This window comes from Hypanus sabinus, chromosome 12 (assembly GCF_030144855.1).
Source record: "Hypanus sabinus isolate sHypSab1 chromosome 12, sHypSab1.hap1, whole genome shotgun sequence".
NCBI lineage: Eukaryota > Metazoa > Chordata > Chondrichthyes > Myliobatiformes > Dasyatidae > Hypanus > Hypanus sabinus.
The window spans coordinates 52,435,643-52,447,814 of NC_082717.1; the positions used below are offsets into that span (position 1 = coordinate 52,435,643).

At 41.1% G+C, this 12,172-nt stretch overlaps 1 long non-coding RNA gene across 1 annotated transcript in view; it reads right to left on the minus strand.

The window, feature by feature from the left end:
* Positions 1 to 1,986: 1,986 nt before the first annotated feature.
* Positions 1,987 to 12,172, minus strand: part of LOC132402492 (uncharacterized) — an 88,115-nt gene continuing 77,929 nt past the window's right edge. Inside the window, exon 4 of the long non-coding RNA XR_009514926.1 lies at positions 1,987 to 2,102. This is a non-coding gene — a long non-coding RNA (uncharacterized LOC132402492). The remainder of the gene's footprint in view (positions 2,103 to 12,172) is intronic.

Consider the following 12,172-nt stretch of genomic DNA (forward strand, 5'->3'; position numbering starts at 1 on the left):
CACTTCAATTATGCATGCCACTGCTGTGTTGAAGTTTTGTATGTATTAACAGAGAGCAGGTGCCAGGAAGATCTTAAAGATTTTATCTCCCACATTTATAATTCTATGGAAGTTGTTTTCCCACTTGAAATTGAAATCAAAAGTGTAATCTCAATGTAAATCATGAAATTACGTCTGATTGGTTGGAATGTAATTCAGAATTATAACTTTGTAATTTTAAAATGTACCTTAAGCAGTTGATATGGATATCTGACAGAACTAAAGGAGCTAAGCATGTGGAGGGCTGTGCAAAATTTTATCTTAACCAAAAGGAAACCTTTAATTAAAATTGTGTATGTGAAGATAAGGTTTACCTTAATAATAATTCCTGGCAGCTACCAGAAGGAGCGCACTCAGGGAAGTCACTAGAATGTATACCTTAAGTGCATCAATTGTTAAACTGGTAAATTAATAAATCAGTTCACTACTGCCAGATGTACCAAGTTACAGTAAATAAAATTGCTCTGCATACCATTCATACAGATCAATACATTACAACAGTACATTGAGGTAGTAAAAGTTAAAACAATTCGAGAATGCAGAGTAAAATGCTCTACTTAAAGAGAAAGTTCAGTGCAGGTAGATTGTACCATGAATACATCTTATCATACTAACGAAACATTCAGTACTCTTATTAACAGAAGGATATTAGCTGGCCCTGAACTTAGAGACCCAAAACATTGATGTAATCAAGAAGAAGCTGCACCAGTGGCTCTAATTCATTAAGAACTTAAGATTTGCAATGTCGCTAAAGACTCGTAAATTTCTATAGATTTATGGTGGAGGGTATTCTGACTGATTGCATCACAGCTTGGTATGGAGGCTCCCATGCACAGGATCACAGAAGGCTACAGAGACTCAGCCAGCCCCATCATGTGTTCTCCCATCCTTTGAGGACATTCTCAAGGGGAGATGCTTCAAGGTGACATCCATCATTTAGGACTCTCACCACCCATGACATGCCCTATTTTTGTTCCTACCATCAGGGAAGAGATACACAAGCCTGCAGACCCATGCTTAATGGTTTAAAAACAGCTTCTTCCTGTAAGCTATCAGATTCCTGAATGGTCTATAACATTACCTCATTATCCATTTTTTGCACTGTATATATATTTTGTATTTTATCATAATTTTTCTGCATTTGCTCTGTATTGTTGTTGTAAAATAACTTTTCAGAATCAAAATCAGGTTTAATATCACCGGTATACGTTGTGAAATTTACTGTTTTGTGGCAGCAGTACATTGCAATACATAATAATAAAAAACTATAAATTACAATAAGAAATATACTGTACATATACTGTATATTAATTACATTATAATGAGCAAAAAGAGAGCAAAAACACTTTCATGTAGTATAGAAAGATAGAATATAAAACTTGCAACATGGAATATCGCACAGTGTCACCCTTCGGCCCATGATGTTTTTCCAACATTTCAACATTTTAAGTTCAATCTAAAGATTCCTTCCTATATAACCCTCCATTTGTATATCATCCATGTGCCTTGAATGCCCCTGATATATCTGCCTCTACCACCCCCCTGACAGTGTGTTCTAAGCTCTCAGCACTCTCTGTGTAAAGAATTTACATCTGAACGACTCTCCTGCCCCCGTTTTCCTCCAATCACCTTAAAGTTATGCCACATTTCTGCCCAGCAGAAACAAAGTCTTTGGCTATCATCTTGTAGTATCATCTATGTGTCTTATCATCTATGTGTCTTATCATCTTGTAGACCTCTATTAAGTCACCTCTCATCCTCCCTCGATCAAAGAGAGAAACCCTAGCTCACTCAACCTATTTTAAATAAGGCAAGCCCACTAGTCCAGGCAGAATCCTGATAGATCTCCTGAAGTCTTCACATCCTTCCTATAATGAGATGTCCATAACTGAACACAGCATTCTTAGTGTGGTTTAACCACGGCTTTATAGAGCTATAACATTACCTCACGGCTGAAGAAAGGCTGCTGAAGAGATAAGAGATGCATTGGTCATGATCTTTCAGGAATAACTTAATGATGGCATGGTCCTGGAGGACTGGAAGACTGCAGATATCACTTCACCCTTTAAGAAGGGAGGAAAGCAAAAGAAAGGAAATTATATGCCAGTTAACTTCAGTAGTTGGGAAAGCGTTGGTGTCTATTATTAAGGATGAGGTTTTGGGGTACTTGGAGACCAATGATAAAATAAGTCAAAGTCAGCATGGTTTCTGTAAAGAGAAATCTTGCCTGACAAATCTGTTCTTCAAGGAAGTAACTAGTGGGGTGGACAAAAGAGAGACAATGGATGTCACTTACTTGGATTTTCAAAAGGCATTTGATAGGGTGCCACACATGAGGCTGCTTAACAAGATAAAATCCTATAGCATTACAGAAAAAACACTGGCATGGATAGCAGAATGGCTGCCAGGCAGGAGGCAGCAAGTGGGAACCTTTTCTGGTTGGTTGTCGGTGACTAGTGGTGTTCCTCAGGGATCAGTATTGGGACGGCTGCTTTTCACATTGTTTGTCAGTGATTTAGATAATGGAATTGTTGGCTTTGTGGCAGAGGTTGCAGATGATGCAAAGATAGGTGGAGGGGTAGGTAGAGCTTAAGGAGCAAAGCAATTGCAGCAGGACTTAGACAAATTGGAAAAATGGGCAAAAAAGTGGCAGGTGGAATACAGTGTTGGGAAATGTATGGTAGTGCATTTTGGTAAAATGAATAATAGTGTGGACTATTATTTAAATGGGGAGCAAATTCAAACATCAGAGGGACTTAGGAGTCCTCATGCAAGACTCCCAGCAGTTAATTTACAAGTTGAGTCTGTGATAAAGAAGGCAAATGCAATGTTGGCATTTATTTCAAGGGGAATAGAATATAAAAGCAAGGAGATAATGCTGAGCCTTCATAAGACGTTGGTAAGGGCGCACTTGGAGTATTGTCAACAAGATCCAAGATGGCGGCGTGACGCAGCTTGCAGCAGCCACTCCGGAACTGATTATCTGTTATTTGTGAAGTGGGGTGCTATGCGCAATCATAATTGATTGAAAACGGACGTGGAAGCACAGAGAAACATCGGGAAGTTCCAGGAAGACCTTCTTCGTTGCTGCTGCTGCTGTGAGGTCCGGGACTCTGCTGGGAAGAACAGGCCCCCAGTCCTCGGGGTCGTGTTGCCAATGGCCATTGGCGGGGCCGTCTTAATACGCTCGGCAGAGGATGGTGCTTGGAGAAGCTATGCCAGAGGGGATGGTCGTCGGCTCAGAGGCTGGACGGACTCGGAGTCTTTTCGACGGACTCAGGTCGCTTTCGGTGTGTGCTGCATCTGCGAGGCTGGTTCCAACGGAACTTCCATTGTGTGCTGAGGCTGAGTCGGGCGGCGCCTTGGAAGTCCATAGCGGGGGTACTCCCTTCTGCCGCCGGTGTGGGATGGCCTTGTGGAAACTGTGGTGATTTCTTTTGAACTTACAATCCTTTAACATCTTGGACTATTTTTACCGTGCCCATCGTCTGTTTTTTTTATCAATTATGCTATTGTTTGCACTGTTGTAACTATATGTTGTAATTATGTGGTTTTGTGCAGGTCTTGTAGCTTTAGTTTTTGGTCTTGTTTTTGTCTGGTGGATTTGGAGCTCCTTTCTGGGGAACGCGCTAGACGGTAGCACGATATTAATACGCAGCAGCCTCTCCAGACTCTGGATTGGGGATTGCCAAAGGTTATGTGGATTTTCTGGTGTAGTCTGTTTTGTCATATGCTTTTGTGATATCATTCTGGGGGAACGTTGTCTCATTTTTTAATTGCATTGCATTTGTGGTTTCTAAATGACAATAAACTGAATCCAAATCTGAATCTGAATCTGAGTTTTGGGCCCCTTATCTCAGAATGGATACATTGTCATTAGAGGGAGTTCAGAGGAGGCCCCAAAGGATGATTCTGAGAATGAAGGGTTTAACATATGAGGAGCATTTGGCAGCTTTGGGCCTGTACTCACTGGAATTTAAAAGAATGTAGGGGGATCTCATTGAAACCTACCAAACTTTGAAAGGATCAGATAAGGCGGATGTGGAGAAGATGTTTCCTATGGTGAGGGTATCCAGCTCCAGCGGGCACAGTGTCAAATTGAGGGGTGACCCTTTAGAACAGAGGAAAGGAGGAACTTTTTTAGCTAGACAGTAGTGACTGTGCAGAATGCTGTGCCACTGACTGCAGCAGAGGCCAAGTAAATGGGTGTAATTAAAGTGGAAGTTAATCATTTTCTTATCAGTCAGGACATCAAGGGATATGGCAAGAAGGCAGATGTATGAATTTCAGTGGGATCCCAGATCAGCCATGATAGAATGGTGGCATAGACTCGATGGACTGAATGGCCTAATTCTGCTCCTCTCTCTCATGATCTTGTTACACTTGTTATATTTGCATGGTCATGCAAATGTTACTCCACTATTTAAGAAGGGCGGGAGGCAGCAGAAATGAACTATAGACCTGTTCGCCTGACATCAGTGGTTGGGAAGTTGTTCGAATCAATTATTAGGGATGAGATTACGTAAGGATTTTCTCTTACAAGAATTTTGCCTGACTAACCTACTTCAGTTTTTTGAGGAAATTACAAGCAGGGTAGATAAAGAAGATGCAATAAATGTAGTGTACTTGGATTTTAGAAACATAGAAAATTAGAAAACCTACAGCACAATACAGGCCCTTCAGCACACAATGCTGTACCGAACTTGAACTTACTTTAGAATTTCCCTACGGTTACACATAGCCCTCTATTTTTCTAAGCTTCTATTTTCAGAAGGCCTTTGACAAGGTTCTGCACATGAGGCTGCTTAGCAAGATAAGAGCCCATGGAATTACAGGGAAGTTACCAGCAAGGGTGGAGCATTAGCTGGTCGACGAAAACTGAGTGTGGGACTAAAAGGATTCTATTGAAGCTAGCTGCCGGTTACCAGTGGAGTTCCACGGGTCAGTGTTAGGACCGCTGCTTTTTACAATGCATGTAAATGATTTGGACTATGGGATTAATGGATTTGTGGCTAAATTTGATGATGATACAAAAATAGGTGGAGGAATGGGTAGTGTTGAGGAAACAGAGAACCAGCAGAGAGGCTTAGATAGTTTAGGGGAATGGGCAAAGAAGTGGCAAATGAAATACAATGTTGGGAAGTGTATGGTCATGCACTTTGGTGGAAGAGATAAATGAGCAGACTATTATTTAGATAGGGAGAGAATTCAAAATGCAGAGATGCAAGAGGACTTGGGAGTCCTTGTACAGGATACCCTAAAGGTTAACCTCCAGGTTGAGTAAGTGGTGAAGGAGACGAATGCAATTTTGGCATTCATTTCTAGAGGTACAGAATATAAGAGCAGGGATGTGATGTTGAGGCTCTTTAAGGCACTCGTGAGACCACACTTGGAGTATTGTGTGGAGTTTTGGGCTCATTTTAGAAAGGATATACTGATATTGGAGAGGGTTTAGAGAAGATTCACTAGAATGATTCCAAGAATGAAGGGGTATGAGGGATGCCTGGCTGCTCGGGCTGTATTCCCTGGAGTTCAGGAGAATGAGGCGGGATCTCATAGAAACATTCTGAATGTGGGAGGTCTGAACAGATTAGATATGGAAAAGTTATTTCCCATGGTATGGGAGTCTAGGACAAGAGGGCACGACTTCAGGATTGAAGGATGTCCATTTAAAACAGAGATGCGGAGAAATTACTTCAGTCAGAAGGTGGTAAATCTGTGGAATTTGTTGCCATGAACAGCTGTGGAGGCCAAGTGAATGGTCCATTTAAGGCAGAGATAGACAGGTTCTTGATTAGCCAGGGCATCCAAGTGTATGGGGAGAAGGCAGGGGAGTGGGATGACTGGAAGAATTGGATCAGCCCATGATTGAATGGCAGAGAAGAATTGATGGGCTGAATGGCCTACTTCTGCTCCTTTATCTTATGGTCTTATGGCTCTAGAACTCAATCCCCCAAATATTGAAGGCCAACACACCATAAGCCTTCTTAATAAACCTATCAACTTACGTGACATCTTTAACGGATCTATGGACATGCACTCCAAGATTCCTCTGTTCCTCCACACTCCCAAGAAACCTGCCATTAACCCTATACTCTGCCTTCAAATTTGGCCTTCAAAAATTAAACAGTAATAATTACCTGACAGTAATAATAAATCTGATTCTAACACTTTCAGGCTTTTGTATCTTCTGCCTGATAGGAGTGGGGCGAAGAGGGCGGGTGGGGTTTTTGTGTATGCTGGCTGCTTTACTGAGGCAGTCAGAAGGGTATACAGAGTCCATGAAGGGAAGGCTGGTTTCCGTGAAGTGCTGGGTTGTGCCCAGAACTCTCTGCAGTTCCTTACAGTTATGTATAAACCAATTGCCATAGGGTGCTTTCTATGGTGCATTGATAAACGCCAATGGGGATGTGCCATATTTCTTTAGACTTTTGAGGAAGTAGAGGCACTGGTGAGTTTTCATGGCCAGGCATGGTGCCTACATGGTTAGACCAGGACAGGCTATCGATGATGTGATACTATGTGTTTGTGATGCTGCTACAGGTAAGTTTTCCATTGTACCTGTGCATATGACAATAAATTTCACTTTGACTTTAATGCATGTTATAGGAATGGCAATCTGTGTAGGTAATAACCAAAAGCTGAATATATTCATCATCTACTTGCAGTATTCCTAATTATTTCTAAATAATTGTTTCCTGAGTTCTGATAGTAGAGTGGTGTTCATTCTGTTAGGAGTTGGGATGTAATGTTAAAATTGTACAAGGCATTGAAAAGGCATTGGAGTATTGTGTACAGTTCTGGTCACCGAATTATAGGAAAGATGTCAACAAAATAGAGAGAGTACAGAGGAGATTTACTAGAATGTTACCTGGGTTTCAGCACCTAAGTTACAGGGAAAGGTTGAACAAGTTAGGTCTTTATTCTTTGGAGTGTAGAAGGTTGAGGGGGGACTTGATAGAGGTATTTAAAATTATGAGGGGGATAGATAGAGTTGACGTGGATAGGCGTTTTCCATTGAGAGTAGGGGAGATTCAAACAAGAGGACGAGTTGAGAGTTAGAGGGCAAAAGTTTAAGGGTAACACGAAGGGGAATTTCTTTACTCAGAGAGTGGTAGCTGTGTGGAACGAGCTTCCAGTAGAAGTGGTAGAGGCAGGTTCGGTATTGTCATTTAAAGTAAAATTGAATAGGTATATGGACAGGAAAGGAATGGAGGATTATGGGCTGAGGGCGGGTCAGTGTCACTAGGTGAGAGTACGCGTTTGGCATGGACTAGAAGGGCCAAGATGGCCTGTTTCCATGCTGTAATTGTTATATGGTTATATATTACCTACATGAGCCCTGATATTCTAAGCCTTGAACTCATTGTGTTACATGAAAGCTGGTTGAGTGTGTGTGTGTGTTTTTTTTTACCATGGAACAGCTGTTCCACATCAACTACCAGCATGAGCTTCATAGAGCAAGGAGTCAACTAGTGGGAAGTGGGTCAAAATGACTGAAGATCAGGTGCTACTGCACAGCTTTGAACATTCACACACAAGGAGCTGCATGTCCAGAGATGGAGTCAGGGTTTGAGGTTTGGTGTGCTAGCAGATATAGGATCTGACACATTTTGGGTGTATTGTTAGAACAGGGGATCAAGGAGTAGGGTGGTTAGGTGGAAGGAGTCAGGAGACTGAGGATGTGGCCCATATGTGTTGAGGTTCAGGGGCTAGTGATCAGAGAGGTACCAGGAACAAGGACTTGAATGAAGTGAGCAGCAGAGAGAGCAAACATGAGGAAATCTGCAGATGCTTGAAATTCAAACAACAACACACACAAAATGCTGGTGGAGAGAGAGGTGGTGGGCAAGAACTCCTGTGTGAAAACCCAGGTTCATTAGTGGGTATACATATTCACTGCCTCTCAGTTATGCTCCAGAATCCTTTACACCTTACCACAATGCAAAGTAATTGGCTGCTAATACAGAGCAATGCAATTTTCACACCCGGCTATTTACACAACACTTTTCTTCAAGTCAGACTCATTGTATATGTATTGAGACTTGACTGCTTACCTTCCTACTGCTTTAGAATACTGTACTACAGAAAAGGAAGGATATGCATTCTTATAGCATTTTTATGACCTTGAGGTATCTTAAAACACTTCACAATGACATTAGTGAAGAATAGCCAATGATTGCATTGGAGGCAATTTGTACAGAACACAAAGGAATTACATAAATGGCCAAACATAATTCACTGTGATAGAACTCACATCTTTTCCTCCCTGTCTGGATTTTTATAGGTTGGATTATTGAATTACTGTGCGGAAGTACTGACCAGGGAATTTTAATAAATGCTTAAGGACTAGAATTCCTTAACGTGATTGTAAAGTGCCTTCATGACATTGAGAGATGCAACAGTCGATGTCAGATTACCCTTCCCTTTCTTTGTACTTCTTTACAGAGTCACAGATTCATATAGCATGGAAAAGGGCCATTGAGCCCAACTGGCCCATGCCAACCAAATGCCCACCGAAGCTGGTCCCAATTGCACAATTGTCCCATATCCTTCTATATCTTTCCTATCCATGTACAGTACCTGCTTTTTAAATGGTGTTAATTTACCTATATCAATCACTTCATCCAGCAGCTCATCCATATACAGATCACCCTCGTATTCCTATTAAAATTCTCCCTTCTTGCCTTACACAATGCCCTCAAGTTCAGTCTCTAGGAAAAAGACTGTGTCATCCTAATGGGCTTTCGTAATGTTACGCACCTGTGTAAGATCAACCACTCACTCTGCTACACTTCTGTGATTCAAGTCCTAGATTACTCAAGAAGCAAGATTTGCAGGGGACACGAGGGACTACTTTTTCACACAGATGGTGATGAGTACATAGAGTAAACTGCCAGTGAAAGCAGCTGAGGTGGGTATGATGGCGACTAAAAGATATTTGAACAAGTTTATGAATAGAAAAGGTTAGAGGGATATGGGTCAAATGCAGGCAATTGGGACTACCTCAGAAAAGCATCCACTTGAAATAAATGAATTAGGCTGAATAAATGTATAACTCCGTGATTCCTGACAACATCCTCATAAACCTTTTCTGCCCCTTTCCAACCCAACTTTTATACTCAGTACCCTGACTGATGAAGACCAGAGCATGAAAACACTTCATCATCCTGTCTGTGATGCCACTTTCAGGGTACCATGTACTTCTGTTCCTAGACTGCTCTGTTCTACCACACAACCCTGGGCCCTGCCATTGACTGTGAATATCCTACCCTGATGTGCTTTCACAAACTGTAACACCATGCGTGTATCCAAGTTAAATTCCACTTGACATTCCTTGGCTCACTTATCCAGCTGATCAAGATCCCAATGTAATTTTTCATAGTTATCTTCATTGTCACTGATACAACCCATTTTACTGTTATTGTAAACTTAGTAGCCATACCTTGTATATTGTCAACCAAATCATTGACACATAGCATAGCATTGCACAGACTCAATGAGGCATGCCAGTGGTCATAAGCCTCCTGACTGGAAAATGATTTTCAACCATCATCCTCTGCTTCCTATCATCAAGTCAATTGTGTATCCAAATAGTTAGCTCTCTCTGCATTCCATCTAATCTAACTTTCCATAATAGTCTACTGTGCAGAACCTCATCAAAGACCTTACTGAAGTCCATACTGCCCTGCCATTCTCCAACTCCTTGGCTGCTTCTTCTAAAAACTCAGTCAAACTTATGAGACATGATGGCAAAGCCATGCTGATAATCCCCAATCGATTCTTGGCTTTCTAAATGCATGTATATCTGGTCCCTCAGACTCCTCTCCAGTAATATACCTATCACAGATGTTAGACTTACTGCTCTAGAGTTCCCAGGTTTTTCTTCGCAGCCCTTCTTAAATGAAGGGACAACATGAGCCATCCTAAATCCCTCTAGCACCTATCCAGTGTCTAATGATGATGGAAAAGGTCTAGAGGAGGCTCAGAAGAATTACCCTGGGAGAGTTTGATAGTTCTGGGCCTGTACTAGCTGGAGTTTAGAAGAATGAAGAGGAATCTCACTGAAACTTTCCAAATATTGAAAGGCCTAGATGTAGTGGATGTGGAGAGGATGTTTCCTATAGCGGGGGAGTCTAGAACCAGGGGGCACAGTCTCAGAATAGAAGAACAGAGATAAAGAGGATTTCTTTGGCCAGAGGGTGGTGAATCTGTGAAATTCATTGCCACAGGCAATGGAGGGCAATCATTCAGTATACTTAAAGAGGAGGTTATTAGATTACTGAAAAGTAGGAATGCTATTATTCAAGGAGAATAAGATTGAGAGGGATCACTAACGATTATCTCAGGTTTCAAATCATGCTTTTCTCCATAGTAAAACCAGAGGTATTCCTAACAAAACATAAATTATACACAATTTTATAAGAAAACACAATAGCTCTATTTTTATGGAAAACGGTCAAACTGGGTTCAATAGATACATACATTTAAAGCCAGAGAAATATATACGATATACATTGAAATTATTTTTCTTCGCTGGTTAAACTGTACTGATTTGGGTTTTTCCAGATGGTTCAAGAACCAAATGGTTGAAAGGAAATAGTTGTGCTTGAACCTGGTGTTGTGCAATTTTAGACTTCTGTATCTCCCTCCCAATGGTAGTTGTGAAAAGCTGAGATCCTTGATGATAGATATTGCCTCCTTGAGGCAACACCTCTTGTAAATCATAAACACAAGACAATCTACAAATGCTGGGTATCTTGAGCAACTCATACAAAATGCTATAGGAACTCAGCAAGTTAAGCAGCATCTATGGAGGGGAATAATAGAACATAGAATAGTACAACACATATGAGGCCCTTCGGCACACAATGTTGTGCCAACCCTCAAACCCTGCGTTCAGTCAATGTTTTGGGCCAAGACCTTTAGATACTACCAATGGTGGGGAGAGTTGTACCATTTGATATATTGGGCAGAGTTCACTACTCTCTGCAGCCTCCTATGTGCTTGCACATTCATTTAGTAGTGCCCGGCTAATGCAACCAGTCAGCTATTTTCAACAGTATAAATGTAGAAGTTTGTTAGAGTGTTTGATGACAAGCCAAACCTCCTTAACCTCCGAAGAAAGTAAAGTCACTAGCACCTATGTGCTGGGCCCTGGACAGGTCATCCAATATGTTGAAGCTCAAGAATGTAAAGCTGCTGAGTCTCTCCACTGCTGATCTCCCAATGAAAACTGCCATATGGTTGCCTCATTCCCCTTCCTTAAGTCAACAATGAACTCTTTATTTTTGCTGACATTGAACGAGAGATTGTTTTTGAGGCTGTGTGTCCTATCTCACTCCTGTAAGTTGACTCATCACTGCCTGTGATTTGTCAAACAGCAGAGCTGTCTGTAAATTTGAAAATGGCATTAAAGCTGTGCTTAGCTATGCAGTCATATATGTATAGAGAGTATAGCAGGGGCTTAAGCATGCAGCCTTTATGTTCTGACATTCCATGAATGTAATGAATTAAATATCAACATATGTTGATCAACAGTAAAGTGTGAATATTTGGATATAGTCTTCACACTACTACACATCTGACAGCACTTTAGACACCTCATGGTTATTTGCATGCATTTGGGAAATATCGCAGGCAATCTTCCAATTTAATTGGGTTATTTAAAGTCAGGTGTGTTCCTGGAACCATCCCCTTTGAAAATATTGTGGTCTCTGACATTTGAGAAATTGACTTTACAAAGCTAGCTCTTTCTGTGTGATAGACATGCACTGAGACTTGGAGTGTGCACAGAGCATGGAATGGAAAAATGCCTGTCTGATCCAGTGTTAGGTTGGAACAATCTCCATGGATTTAAAACAGACATCAACTTTACCAAGAAATAATATGGCATTATTATCATACTTTTTAAATTATAGGAGTTATAGACAAAGTACACAGTCAGAATCCATTTCCCATTGCAGAAATGCCAAGTGCTTGAGGACATATATTTATGGTGAGAAATGGAAAGTTTAATGATATGTGGGGTAAGTTTTTTTTTATATAACAAGTAGTAGATGCCTCCAAAAGTTTTCCGGATGTCATGGTGGAATCAGATATAATAGTGCATGTAAGAGGCAGATAGGAAATA